Raw genomic sequence first — 14,429 nt, forward strand, 5'->3', positions numbered from 1 at the left:
TTCTGTCTCCTATGATACTTTCAGGTATTTCTTCCATGGATTTCATATATAGCTCTTTATATTAAGTTGTGAAGGAGCTCATTACATTGCTGGGCAGCCCAGATTATTAGAAAATAACATTTGATAAATAACCAGAACGTATTGGATGAGCAGATGATATGTATTCTAGAATTTACTTAATCAAATAAAAGTATATCCCCTTTCAAATAACAACTCAGAGGGCTAAATTCTTATTTCAGCACTAATGGCCAAAGCTTGAAACAGTTTGGAGTATTTGGAGTCACCCTTAGAATGCATTCTTCCAAATGTGCTTGGTGGTGCAAATCTTTTTCCCTGGAGGTTGAAATTAACTTGTAGAAATAGCCTACAGCCATTCAAGGCGTAGTCTAGCTAATAACATGGTGACCAAATTTTGTAAATCTTGGAAGTACAGTCTGCTAAGAGAGATTAAAATTTGTTTCTATTTTTTAGGGTCTAATTCATCAACTTATTTTTAAACAAAATTTTACTTAATGCCTACCATGTACCAAACACTCTGTTAGGTGCCAGGGAGAACAGTGAACAATACAAGTAATTAAATAATTGATTATTAATTCAAACAGTGAATATTCAACATGTAAAGTGGTTACACATACATAATATAGACATACACACATATTGTGCATTTGTGCAGTCCCATACATACATGTATGCATACATATATACATTCCATATATGGCATATGTTCTCATGTATTTTTCATATTGATTTGTCATATACACCCCATTCATTAGACTATCAAAATTCCAAGATATTTTTGTCTCTCTTAACAATGCCTAGTCTATTATTTTGCATATACTGAGAACTTGGTTAGTATTGACTGACTGATTAGTATTAATTGATTATCCATAAGTCTGTATTTTTCAATAACAAACTCAAAATTGCCCTAAGCTCAGAAGTTGTTTGATTATAATATTTCTTACTGACAGTTGCTTTCTTTTCATAATCCATGAGCAAAATATTTACTTTAAATTATAACGCCTTTATGGAAATTTTGATAAAACTCTGGTAGCTTGAGGCCAGGCATCATCAGGGAAAAGAGGCAGCTTATGATTCATAAGAAACTGCATGAATCAAAATACATGGGAATATTTAATACAATGAGTGCTGATCGGCTCTGACCCTATAGAATTCAGTTCCATTATAGCTGCTTATCTTAAGGAAAGGGTGGATTAAAACGCCCACACACTTGGCACAGGAGCCATCATGTACATTTATATTTTAACATCCTTATGTTTCTTTTTTGGCAATTGAATATGTTTTAAAAAACACATTTTGCTTTTCCTAGCACTTTACTCTTAAATTAGAAACAAAATAATAAAATAGAAATCTAAAATGATACTCCAGAAACAGTGAATGCTTAGAGTTAGATTGTAATGAAGTATGTGCATCAGTTGGAAGCAATATTAAAAATACTGCAATTTATTTTCTTATTCAGGTCTATGTTTACTGTTCTAATGTAACAACTTAGTTGACATTTAATATTGAGATGTGAAGGTGTGTTTCAGAAACAGTTTCTGTGACTATACACTAGCCTGCTTCATGTGCCACCACATTTATAGAATGAGCCTGACCCCCTAATAATTCCTTTAAATAATAAACAATTTATCTTTCTTCTAAACAATGAAGAAGAGGAGAAGAATTTTCAATTGCTGATGTAACTTCCCAAAACAAAGTATTTGTTTCAATTTTGGCAAGTCTCTCTATGGTCTGAATACAATTGGGATAAAGTTGTTTTCTATCAAAACGTAATAAGGCAGACAAAATCTTTTTGTAAGAGCCATTTGACACTTGATTTTTCAGAATGAAAGTTTGAAGCAGAATGAAATGTCATGTCAAGAGTATATTATTAGAAAAATAGCAAATGGGTTGCAAATGAAGAGAAAAACTTCAAGGAACATAGAAAATTAAAGATGATTTGGGAATAATGGAAAAAGATGTTTCAGATATTTTGTGGGGAAAGAGATGAATCAGTCAGTCTATAAAGTTCTATCTGGCTCAAATAGAGTATGATGTATCTGTCAGGATAGGTTCCGTTTGCTGCGGTAACAAATGACTCCCCCGTCTCAGTGGATTATGACTATAAATCTTTATTTCTGACTTGTACTTCATGTACATTGTGATTCAGATGTGACTGCTTGTTTCACCCTGAGTTCCAAAATAATGGAAATTCTTTACACATTACTAGTCTTCACGGAAGAAGGAAAAGAAATCACAGGGAAGCAGGTGCTGGCTGCTAAAGCCACTACCTAGAAGTAATGCCTATAATTTCTAGCACATTTTATTATCCATTGCACATAAGATAGTCTTGCCACAGTTGAATGGGTGGGGACTTATAATCCTCCTTTATGGAGAGGTAGTAAATATTCATAAACAATGATACTGTACCATGGTGCCAGATGATGATGGAAAAAAGCATTGTTATATTTAGAAATGTTGTAAGCATAAATGCCTAGGGGAGGCCAAGGAAACTGAGAATAAGAGAAGTTGGCTGGATGCTAGGATGGGAGACAAATAGAAAAAAAGGAATACTACTAGTAGCTTAAGGGCAAATTGTGGCAGGCTCTGAATATGTGCCCAAGAGGTTTACACAGTAATGATATTCTGTAGAAACAAGTTTGTTCTAGGTTAGGTTTCTGTAAAAGAAGAGCCTGGGGGGCTGCAAGTAATTTATCTGAGAGGTGATCTGAGGAAACAGGGGTGAGGGAAAGGGCAACTGAAACAAAAAAGGAGTAGCTATTGACAGGTAAATTATTGAGCTGGTTACTGCTGTGGGCATCCCTAGCTTAACCCATTGGGAATGAAGTGAGGAGCGGAGCAATGTTATTCTAGGTCATCCAAGAAGGAGACATCAAGATTATGTTAAACACGAAATAATTTTATTAGAGGAAATGTCTTTGGGATAAAATGAAGAGTGTGCAGCATCCCAGGCTGTCCCACAGCCCAAGGAAATTCCCATAAGGCATTTGGGAAATCCTAGACTTAAAGTAATTTATCAAAGGAATCCCATGACTTCCAGGAATAGCCATGCACTACTCAGTAATTAAATAGGAGCAGCCTGTGGAAGAAAGGACTTCATCATGAACATAGAGGTGGATTTTAGAGCACAGCATCTGGGGCCCTCAGTCCATCATGCACCCTGTAATTGAAGGTCTGCATGGTACATTCCCATGGCTACTGCAGGATCCAGTAAAATTTACCTCAGAATTGTCCCTTTCAAGGAAGAGAGGCTGAAGCATTTATCCACTAATTTACTTTCTCTGTTGTTTAAGAATTGTTCCTAGGGGTGTAATCCCCATTTTTCCATGTGCATGGGATGAACCAATTCCTTCACCTTAAGAGAGAGTCCTAAGAATGGAAAGTGGAGACATGTGATAGGTGCCTATGGTGTAGTGCTATCAGCATTCACAGGCTCCAACTATCACATCCGTGCCTGGAATCCAGAGTGAGCAGACAGTTGTAATACAGGACCTGCAAAAGCAGTAGCTGCTATACGGCTTATGGCAGGTTTGTTAGTAAAGAAACAATATAATGTATACTTTGGAATGATTTGTTGGCTGGGCGTGGTGGCTCACGCCTGCAATCCCAACACTTTGGGAGGCTGAGGCAGGTGGATCAACTGATGTCAGGAGTTCCAGACCAGCCTGGCCAATATGATGAAACCCCATCTCTACTAAATTAGCTGGGCGTGGTGGCGGGCACCTGTAATCCCAGCCACTCAGGAGACTGAGGCAGGAGAATTTCGTGAACCTGGAAAGGCAGAGGTTGCAGTGAGCCGAGACTGTGCCACTGCACTCCATCCTGGGCGACAAGAGTGAAACTCTCTCTCAAAAACAAATAGGAAAAATGATTCGTCTATCTGCAGGATATGGAAAAACAGAGCGGGGTCAGGAAGATCATAGTCATTGTACAGGTGATACGTCTAGTATTATTGTATGACTACGCAGTTGGATAGAAAGGCTTGAATTCCGATTTTGGAACAAGTTACTTAAAATTTTTAAGACTTAATTTCCTTGTCTGTAAAAAGGGGATAAAATAGTGCCCACCTGATACATTTATATTCTATGGCAAGTTATATAATTTTCTAGATTTTCTTTAGCACCTCTGTAAATGGGGATATGAATGCCCACCCAATAGCGTTGCTGTCAGAATTAAAAGAGATGATAGTATGTGAGATGCGATTTGTTGTCTAACAAATCTCAATTCCCCAGTTTTGCCTTTCTAACAGAACGATATTTGGGAGTGTGGGAAAGGCAGCAATTTTCTCAGTTAGAATACCTCATATTTGGCCGGGCGCGGTGGCTCAAGCCTGTAATCCCAGCACTTTGGGAGGCCGAGACGGGCGGATCACGAGGTCAGGAGATCGAGACCATCCTGGCCAACAGGGTGAACCCCGTCTCTACTAAAAATACAAAAAACTAGCCGGGCGAGGTGGCGGGCGCCTGTAGTCCCAGCTACTCCGGAGGCTGAGGCAGGAGAATGGCGTAAAACCCGGGAGGCGGAGCTTGCAGTGAGCTGAGATCCGCCACTGCACTCCAGCCCGGGCGAAAGAGCAAGACTCCGTCTCAAAAAAAAAAAAAAAAAAAGAATACCTCATATTTATGCTTCTTTGCATGTAGGAGTAGCCATTAATCTCTGTTACAGACAGAGAATTATAAGTGAATGACTAATGGATGGAACTTCTGGGAAAGCTATTGGTTTGCTGATACATGACAGATTCAGGAACAGAGTCAGTTGAAACATGCGTTTTTCTTTTCCCTTTCATTTTTCCCCGTGCTTCAAAGGCCAATGTGATGTCTGGATCCCTTCTGGCTGAGTAGAAAAGTTCAAGATGGTGGTAAAGGAAGAACCTGGATCCTTGATGACCTAATTGACTACCTATATTGATTTGATTTGTACTTCCAATTTTTTTGACATGTAAATGAAGATTAAACTCATATTTGGTTCAAACTACTATAGTTGGGTTTGTTACATGTAGCTGAACATGATCCTGACTAAAAATAAAATAGGACAAGTTCTTTAAAAAGTATCTAGTATATGGTATATATCAATGACTGCTATTATTAGAATTATGATTGTTTTCAATAGCAAAAGATAATGATGGTTCAAATTCAGAGGTCCAGAAAGATTGGAGAGTAAGAGATGCTTATAAATCATATATGTAAGTAGGATCCAAAACACTTGTCAACTAACTGATGGTCATAGGGAAGAGGGAGGAGCCAAATGACCTGAAGTCTCCAAAATTGGAAGTCTGAAGACTCAATAATGACATTAGTAATAGTTAACATTTTAAAAATGTGCTCACTGTGTACCAGCCAAGTTCTAAGCATTTGACCAGTGTTCATTATTGAACAGTAGTGCTACTAACAGCCCCAGGAAAGATGTAGCAGTGCTGTGATGAGAAAATGATGAATTCACTCTAGGATGTAGAGACTCTAACAGGACAGTCACATTTCCAGGGCAGAAGGAAATGTATGTTTGTTCCTTGGAAGATGAATTGGGATGTTGGATATTTGGGTTTGGCATGACCTACTTATGGTGAGAATTAAAGGAGTAGGATGGGTGAGTGCTCCAGTGAGAAGGCTGGAGAGACAGAAAAAATAAAAATGAGTGCAGAAGAGAACTTGTATAGCTGAAGTGTACCAAAGTCTTGGCCTTCCAGCAAAGAAGATGCTCTGAGTTGTCTTGTTGCCGTATATATTGGCCCTTGAGGTCAGGATCCATGTTATCCTTCATGTAACACCAACTATCGCAAATGATTGGGAGATCAGGTATTCTACTGAAAATCAAAATGTTAGAAATCTTCTCTCATGTCAACTCTTATTAGCAAATGTTATATATAGTTAGCCTAGCTTCATCCTTGTTTAAATATAATTGTTCTCAAAGTATGTCTGGGTAGTCCTTCTGGATCTTTGTAATATAGTCCAAGTGTCCATATGCCAAACTTTGAAAGATTGTGGAGATTACTTATCTCTCTATCATCTATCTATCTATCTATCTATCTATCTATCTATCTATGTATCTCTCTCTCTCTCTCTTTACAAGTTGACCTGAGTGAGACAGTAAGACAAACCCCTCCTCTTCCTCCTCCTCCAACATGAAGATGATGAGGTTGAAGACCTTTATGATGACCCACTTCCACTTAGTGAATAGTAAATAGATTTTCTCTTCCTTATGATTTTCTTAATACCATTTTCTTTTCTCTAGCTTATTTTATTACAAAAATACAGCATACAATGCATATAACATACAAAATATGTGTGAATCTATTGTTTACTTTGTCATTAAGGTTTCTGGTCAACTGTAGGCTATCAGTAGCTAAATTTGGGGGCAGTTAAGTTATACTTGGATTTTCAACTGTGCGGGAGATTGGTGCCCCAACCCCTGCATTGCTCAAGAGTCAATTTGTGTGTGTGTTTCTGTGTGTGTATAAAATCCATTTTTGTAATGATTTACTTCTTAGTACAACATGGCGATTTGAGAAGGGATTCCAGTTAATGGGGAATATCCTGGTTAATTGAATTTTTGTTAATTTCATATTGTTTTTTTCTTTACTGTGTTCCTACAAATTTGAGTGTAGTATAATACACCACATAGAAGACTGGGCTATGATTGCTACATATATACCTGCATCTGTTAAATTTTATAAAAAATAAGTAAAAGCCATTTCATTATATCTCATTCTATATAATTTGTTAATGTAATTAGAAACAGATTGTGTTTGTGATGGGATGTTTAAGCCAATTAAAGAAAAACATTTTCAAATAATAGAACTACCCAAAGTCCTGATGGAGACAAGAACTGTATGTCAGTGTTATAAAGTAATTATTCTGGCATCTGCAGCTGGCGATGGGCTAGTTGCTAACTGCAGGTAGAGATCCCTCATCAGCAAGTGTTAATAATGAGTTGAAAGTGCAAGGGGAAGAAAGAATTCATTTTCACTCTTTCTGTCTCTTTGAATAAAATGATTCACAATCCGTACAGCTCCTGTGAGTTTTACTAGCAGCATTTTTAAAAAATAAAATTACTAAATCTTAGCAATGCAAACCATTTAAGGGTCACAGCAAAAAGCAAAATACCTTGTGGAGAATCTCTCTTATTTCTCATTATGCCTACATGGCTTAGAGACTTCTGAAGGGAGTTAACTCACAATCTCCATAGGTAGCCCATTCCATTTTATTATTTGAAATTTCTTATTTAGGGCTAAAATCTGCCTCTGTAAATTAATAGTAGTAATAAGAGCAATAACTGCTGAAACCCGCATTTGCTGAGTGCAATATTTAGCTGCAGATAACAAGATGAACTGTAGCTACTTTTAGCAAAAAGATATTTGAAACAGAGAATTAGATACTGACAAAATTCGAAAAGCTAGTGGAACAGCCTATAGATAAGGCTTTGAGAAGTATCTTCTCAAACATTATCAAACAACTGGCAGTAACAGGGGAGTAAGAAGAAACTATAGTCATTCCAGGACCCTACTGTTTCCCACTTGCCCAATACCAAAACAAAGTAAAACAACACAAAACAAAGCAACATCTGACCCCGCTCTCTCTCTAAATCTATTTAGCTCTAGTTTCTTCTACTATTCTACATATGTCCTAGTCTCCAAGTTTCTTTTCTTTCTTGTTGCTGTTTTTGTTGTATTGTTTTTAACTCCTTTGTGGTCAGGTGAATAACGCTGTTTTACCTTTGTAATGGGCAGAACCAAATAGTCATGTGATGCATAAAGACGTTTTGGTCAGCAATGAATGTACCACATACACGATGGTGATCTCGTAAGATTATAATGGAACTGAAAAAATTCCTGTTGTCTAGTGATGGCATAGCCATTTTAAAATTGTAGCGCAATGCATCACCTTTTCTATGTTTAGATACACAAATACGCACCATTGTGTTATAATTGCCTACAGTACTCAGTACAGAAACATGCTGTGCAAGTTTATAGTCTAGAAGCAATAGGCTATATTAGATAGCATAGTTGTGGAGTAATGATACAGTGATAGAGTCAGGAAGCAGAGAAATTCTAGGCAGAAAAAGGTGGGTCCCTGGCGAGGGCTCCACCCTCAAGCCAAAAAGCCAAAGACCACAGCCCAAAGTGAGAAGGTATATTCCTGTTTTCCCACTCGAATGTTGCCTTTTCCAAAACCACCCATGGCCTTCCCCACTCCCCATTCTGTGCCTATAAAAACCCCATACTTGGCAGTCAGAGAGAAGAAGCAGCTGGACATCAAAGACTATGACTGAACATTGGAGAGAACCAGCTTGACTTTAGAGGGACAACTTGATGGTGTAACTTTGGAGAAGAACCTGCCAGTGACAGCCGGACTTCAGGGGAAGACTACCTTTCCAACCCATTCCCTTTTCTGCTCCCCTTCCCACTGACAGCCACTTTCATTGGCAATAAAATCCCCCACATTTACCATCCTTCAATTTTTTCATGCAAGCTCATTTCTCGTGGATGCCGGACAAGAGCTCAGATGCCATGAGTGCAGATACAAAAGGCGGTCACACTTGCCCTTTGCCCTCACTGGCAGAAGGCTCACTGAGCTGTTAACGCTTAAGCCATCTGTGGATGGCAGAGCTAAAAAGTCACTGTGATACTCCCTCTGGTGCTTCAGGGGTCACGGGTATTCCCCATAGATGTTGCCACAGGGCCTGCCCAGAGTTTGTTCCTGCCAGTGGTCAAAAGCACTCACCCTGGCTCCTGCACCTGCGCATGTGCCTGCTTCCCCTGAAAGGGCTTAAAAGATGCAGGCTGGGTAAGTAAGGCACACTTGTCATGAGTCCCACGAAGGGGTCAGGGAAATACCTTGCTTCAATAGGCAAACTCCAAGTTTGTCTAAGTGCATTCTATGTTCTCACAATGAAGGAATCACTTAAAGTCACATTTCTCAGAAGGCATTCTTAGTATTAAGTGACATATGACTATAGAGGAACATCTGATGCAGCACGTTGGAGAACTAATATTTTTTGATGCCATACACAGATTCTTCAATTTCCTGCCAAATTTTGACTCTCAAAAAATGCATCAGAGTTAGCTTTGCAGGAAGACACACAGGAGGCTAGGATAGATGAAAATAAAGGTAATCCTTGATGAAAATAAAGGTAATCCTTGTTCTTTTTGCAATTCCTGTAAGGATTTCATCCTACTCTGATAGCATTAATTAGTTACGTTTTACAACATTATGTTTAGTAAGTGGTGTTATATCAGTTTTATGAAAGAACAAAGGATCAGCAAGATTAACTGGATTCTCAGAGATTACATACTCATCAGAAAAAGTGAGAATTAAAACTGAGAGCCTTTCTCTCACAACCATTCTACTTCTTTTAAGGAAAGAAGAGAACTACCAGTTTTTTCACATTAGAGAAAATGAAGATCAGGACACTTTTGCATGCATTAGTAGTATACTTAATATATTTGACAACCAGAACAGGTAATTTTTAACATTCCCTCTCCTTTCTATGAGAAAGTTATTGTGAGTAGTAACCTTAAGTAAAACAAGTAATGATAATGACAAAAAAGAAATGCAGACAGTGAAATATTTGTGTAATTGAACTTGTACAATAATGCTGATAAAAATACGTTAAATGAACAAAAAAATAAAAAAGGTTAAAGATTCATACATTTTAGTTACATTAGCATATGTTTTTTAAAAGGAGGAAACCTTATACCTCATATTAGTATCTCATACTTGAGAATAATAACACAGTTTAGGCTTTTAAAATTTCTTCAGATTTGTCTATGACCTTATCAAAATCGATCTTTGCATATTCATGTTCAATAGACAGTATAGCCACATATATCAATCTATCTTCACTCAGGATTCATCAAAGCCCATTTTAAAATTCTAAATGATTTTTACACATAAAATACAGGCACATCAATGGGAAAAGTCTTCAACATAAGGATACATTTGTTAGAGATTCATAAAAAGTCTACAATAAATTTCAGATTAAGAAACTAAAACTTCAAGTGGTCACAAAGAGAGCAAAAGCAATCCAAGAACATTGTACTTTCAATGTCTATTTAAAAGCATACTGTTTAAAAGCGAAAGTGTAGAGTTTCACAGGGATTATTGACAAAAACTGTGCCCAAAGCACCTCAGGCCATTCCAAAGCATTATGAATGCTTTTGTAAAACAAATGCATGCTCCCGAGTCCATGTACATTAGGGACTAACATAACTGGAAGTTCTCCAGCTCTCTCAATGTTGATTCTTCCCTCATTTCTTAATGAAAATTTATCTACCTGAAACACTGGATTTGCTAGCTCCTCTTCCTGCTGATGTGATCATGCAGCTAAGTCTTTTTTGTTTTGTTTTGTTTTGTTTTGTTTTTTAAAAGACAGAAGTGAAAGTGTATGCACTATGGTGCTTGTGGGAAGGTTCTTTCCTAAGGCAGGTGGATCACGAGGTCAGGAGTTCGAGACCAGCCTGACCAATATGGTGAAACCCCATCTCTACTGAAAATACAAAAATTAGCCAGGTGTGGCAGCGCGCACCTGTAATCCCAGCTACTTAGGAGGCTGAGACAGGAGAATCGCTTGAACTCGGGAGGCGGAGGTTGCAGTGAGCTGAGATCGGGCCACTGCACTTCAGCCTGAGTGACAGAGGGAGACTCTGATTAAAAAAGATAAATAAATAAGGCCAGACGCGGTGGCTCACACCTGTAATCCCAGCATTTTGGGAGGCCAAGACGGGCGGATCACGAGGTTAGGAGATCGAGACCATCCTGGCTAACACAGTGAAACCCCGTCTCTACTGAAACTACAAAAAAAAAAAAAAAAAAAATTAACTGGGCGAGGTGGCGGGCGCCTGTAGCCCCAGCTACACGGGAGGCTGAGGCAGGGGAATGGCGTGAGCCTGCGAGGCGGAGCTTGCAGTAAGCCGAGATCCCGCCACTGCACTCCACCCTGGGCGACAGAGCGAGACTCCATCTCAAAAAAAATAAAATAAAATAAAATAAATAAAAATAAAATGGAAACAGAGTGTACTTCTCTTTTCTCTTCTTTCATCCTGCTGCCTGCAGTGCAGAACTGACAGCTGGAGATTGAGGCGCCATCTTGGATCGTGAAGCGATATCTTGACACAGGATGCCAAGAACCCAGAAATGCCAGTATAGTAGAGCAAAAGAATAGAAGGCACTTGGTTCATTGTTAAATGCATGGAACTGCCATATTATTCTTTGACTACTCCCACCAAAAGGGAATACATACTTTTGTATTCAAGTCACTATTTTTTTTTTTTTTTTTTTTTTTTTTTTTTTTTTTGAGATGGAGTCTCGCTCTGTCACCCAAGCTGGAGTGCAGTGGCCAGATCTCAGCTCACTGCAAGCTCCGCCTCCCGGGTTCACGCCATTCTCCTGCCTCAGCCTCCCGAGTAGCTGGGAACAAGTCACTATTTTTAAGATCTCTTGCTCAGAATCCAATAATATGAACAAGCTAATATTACGTCACAAATACAAACCTCTTACAACGTAAATTCTGCAAAATTATATTGTAATTATTAAGCATGCTTAGATTCTCAATTTAGTACTTGTCCCTGCCACTAATAGCTTTATGATTCTAGACATTCGTAGTGAGGGAAAATTAATAGTAATAAGGTTTTTGCACGTGTTAAATGCTATGATGCTGAATATGACATATGGTAAGAGCTTGGTAAATACGTTCTTTTGTTCTTTAAAGAAATCTATATACTTGAGATGGAAATCACCGCTTTCGTTAAATCTCCCATGCACAATCAGATAAAATCTGATGTTTTGGGATTTAAAATAACTTTCAACAAATCAAACCCAAATCATGAGCCTGCATGTAGAAATGAACCTACAATATGAATTCTATGTAAACATTATTAAAATTGATGCTGTAAGTTCTTGCCTAGTACCAACATAAGAAGTCCCAAGGATTTTTACAAAGCTATTCTGTAAAACTGTGTCTGCATTGGCCATATAAGGAACTAAGATGAGTCAAGTGAGACACTTAGGGAGCAACATTTAAAGAGGCACTCACATGCAGGTTCTGCACTTGCAGGAAACTGACAGTAAGTGCTGCCCTAAATGTTGTGTTCTAGGTGTCTCACTTGCCTGACCCTATTCCTGGTCCTGGTCCTGGTCCTGGTCTAGGGACACAGACTGGTCTAATCACAGACAGTAAAATGCCACTGCCTCCTACAGTAGACCATGGATTCTCTTTCTCTTACCTGATTTTCATATGTAGGAAAAATGGAAATATAAACATTTGTAGGATTAATGAACAAATGAGCAACTGAGTGACAACTGAACCATCAATTTATTCATTCTGCTTATATATTTCCAGAAAGGTAAGAAACACCAGAAAATATTTAATTTCTTTCACACCACTCTTTTTTCTTAAACTGAAGCATAATTTACCTACAATAAAATGTATAGCACTTGAGCATATGACTTGAGGAGTTTTTGCCTATATTTGTCACTAAAAATTGGAGGTAATGTAATTTCTTTCTGAGGTAATATAGTTTTTTTCCTTGATCTGGTTGGTAATTTCCTCATGCCACTTCAAGTTAATAATCCCCCCAATCACCCCAGAGGTCACTATTCTACTTATCTCCATAGCCTAGTTTTACCTATTCTCGAACATCATATAAATGGAATCTGACTGTATGTTAAATTTATTCCTGAGAATTTGATCATGTTTAGTGCTATTGTAAATGGTATTGTTATTTATTATTATTTTAAATATCTTTTTCTAAATGTTCTGGTTTATAGAAAGACTGAGTATTGCATTGTGACTTTGTATCCAGTGACTTTGCTATATTCATTTATAAATCTTAGTAATTTGTATTTCTTTTCAGTCTTTTTATGTATAGAATCCCATCCTCTACAAATAAAGAGGGTTTTAATTCTTCCTTCCCAACTTTATAGTTTTTCTTTTCCTTATCTTATTGCACTAGCTAACAGCTTCAGTCTAGTATTGATAGAAATTGTTTGAATATATATATATTTGTCTTATTACTGACACTCGGGGCAGACCATCAATATTTACAATTAAATTGGATATTAGCTGTGGGTTTTCGTAGATATCTATTTTCAGATTTTAAAAGTTTCCTTCTATACCTCGTTTGTTGACTTTTTAAAAAAAAAAGAAAGTGTGTTGAATTATTAATTTATTTTAAAAATACACCATTGGAAAAACATGACATAAAATTAATTGCAGGTATTTAGAATGTACCATTTGATTAATTTTGACCAATATGTACATTCATGAAATCATAATCACAATCCAGCTAACAGACATTTATATCACCCTCAAAAGTTTTCTTTTTCTCCTTTGTAATCCATCCTTCCCTCTACCGCATCCCTAGAAACACTAATATGCTTTCTGCGACTATAGGTTCGTTTAGATTTCTAGAATTTTATATAACTGGAGTCAGACAGTATGTAATTGCATTTTTATTTGTTTTCAATCAGGCTTCTCTCATTCTGCATAATATGGAAATTCATCCAGATTGTTTTTATTATTGTTGTTTTTTTGAGACAGACTTTGGCTCTGTCACCCAGGCTGGAGTGCAGAGGAATGATCTCTGCTCATTGCAACCTCCACCTCCTGGGTTCAAGTGTTTCTCATCCCTCAGCCTCCCAAGTAGCTGTGATTGTGGGTGCACACCACCACACTCAGCTAATGTTTTGGTATTTTTTAGTAGAGATGGAGATTTACCATGTTATTCAGACTGGTCTTGAACTCCTGGCTCAAGTGATCTGCCCACCTTGGCCTCCGAAAGTGCTGGGATTACAAGCATAAGCCACTGCGCCTGGCCCCACGTTGTTAACTGCATAATCGTTGATTATTATTGCTGCATGTCTTTCATATGCATTTATCACAATTGGATTATACATTCATTGTGGATGGGTATTTGTATTATTTTCCAATTGTTAGTTATGAATAAAGCCAATATGAATATTTGTTTAGAAGTATTTGTTTGGGTAATAAACGTTATTACTCTTCAGTAAGTACTTAGTGGTAGAATGGCTTCTCTCTATAATAAATTTATGTATATATTTTTTCCAAGAAAAGAAAATGCTAATCTCTTTTCCAAAGTGGTTGGGCCATTTCATATTCCCACCAGAAATGCAAGAGAGTTCCAGTTGTGCCATAACCTCACCAACACTTTGTGTAATTAACTGTTTTCATTTTAGATTGCCTAATGAATGTGTATTAGTATCTCATCTTAGGTTTAATTGGTGTTTTCCTGGTGACTGACAATGTTGAATCTTTTCAAGTACTTTTGATTATTATTATCTCTTCCTTTCTCTTTTTCTATCTCTCTGTTTGTGTCTCTGTCTCATTTTAGTAAAGTGCATTTTTAAAATTATAATTATGCTTTAAGTTCTAGGGTGCATGTGAACAATGTGCAGCTT

Source organism: Trachypithecus francoisi, unplaced genomic scaffold (genome assembly GCF_009764315.1).
Source record: "Trachypithecus francoisi isolate TF-2019V2 unplaced genomic scaffold, Tfra_2.0 Lachesis_group0, whole genome shotgun sequence".
Classification (NCBI taxonomy): Eukaryota; Metazoa; Chordata; class Mammalia; order Primates; family Cercopithecidae; genus Trachypithecus; species Trachypithecus francoisi.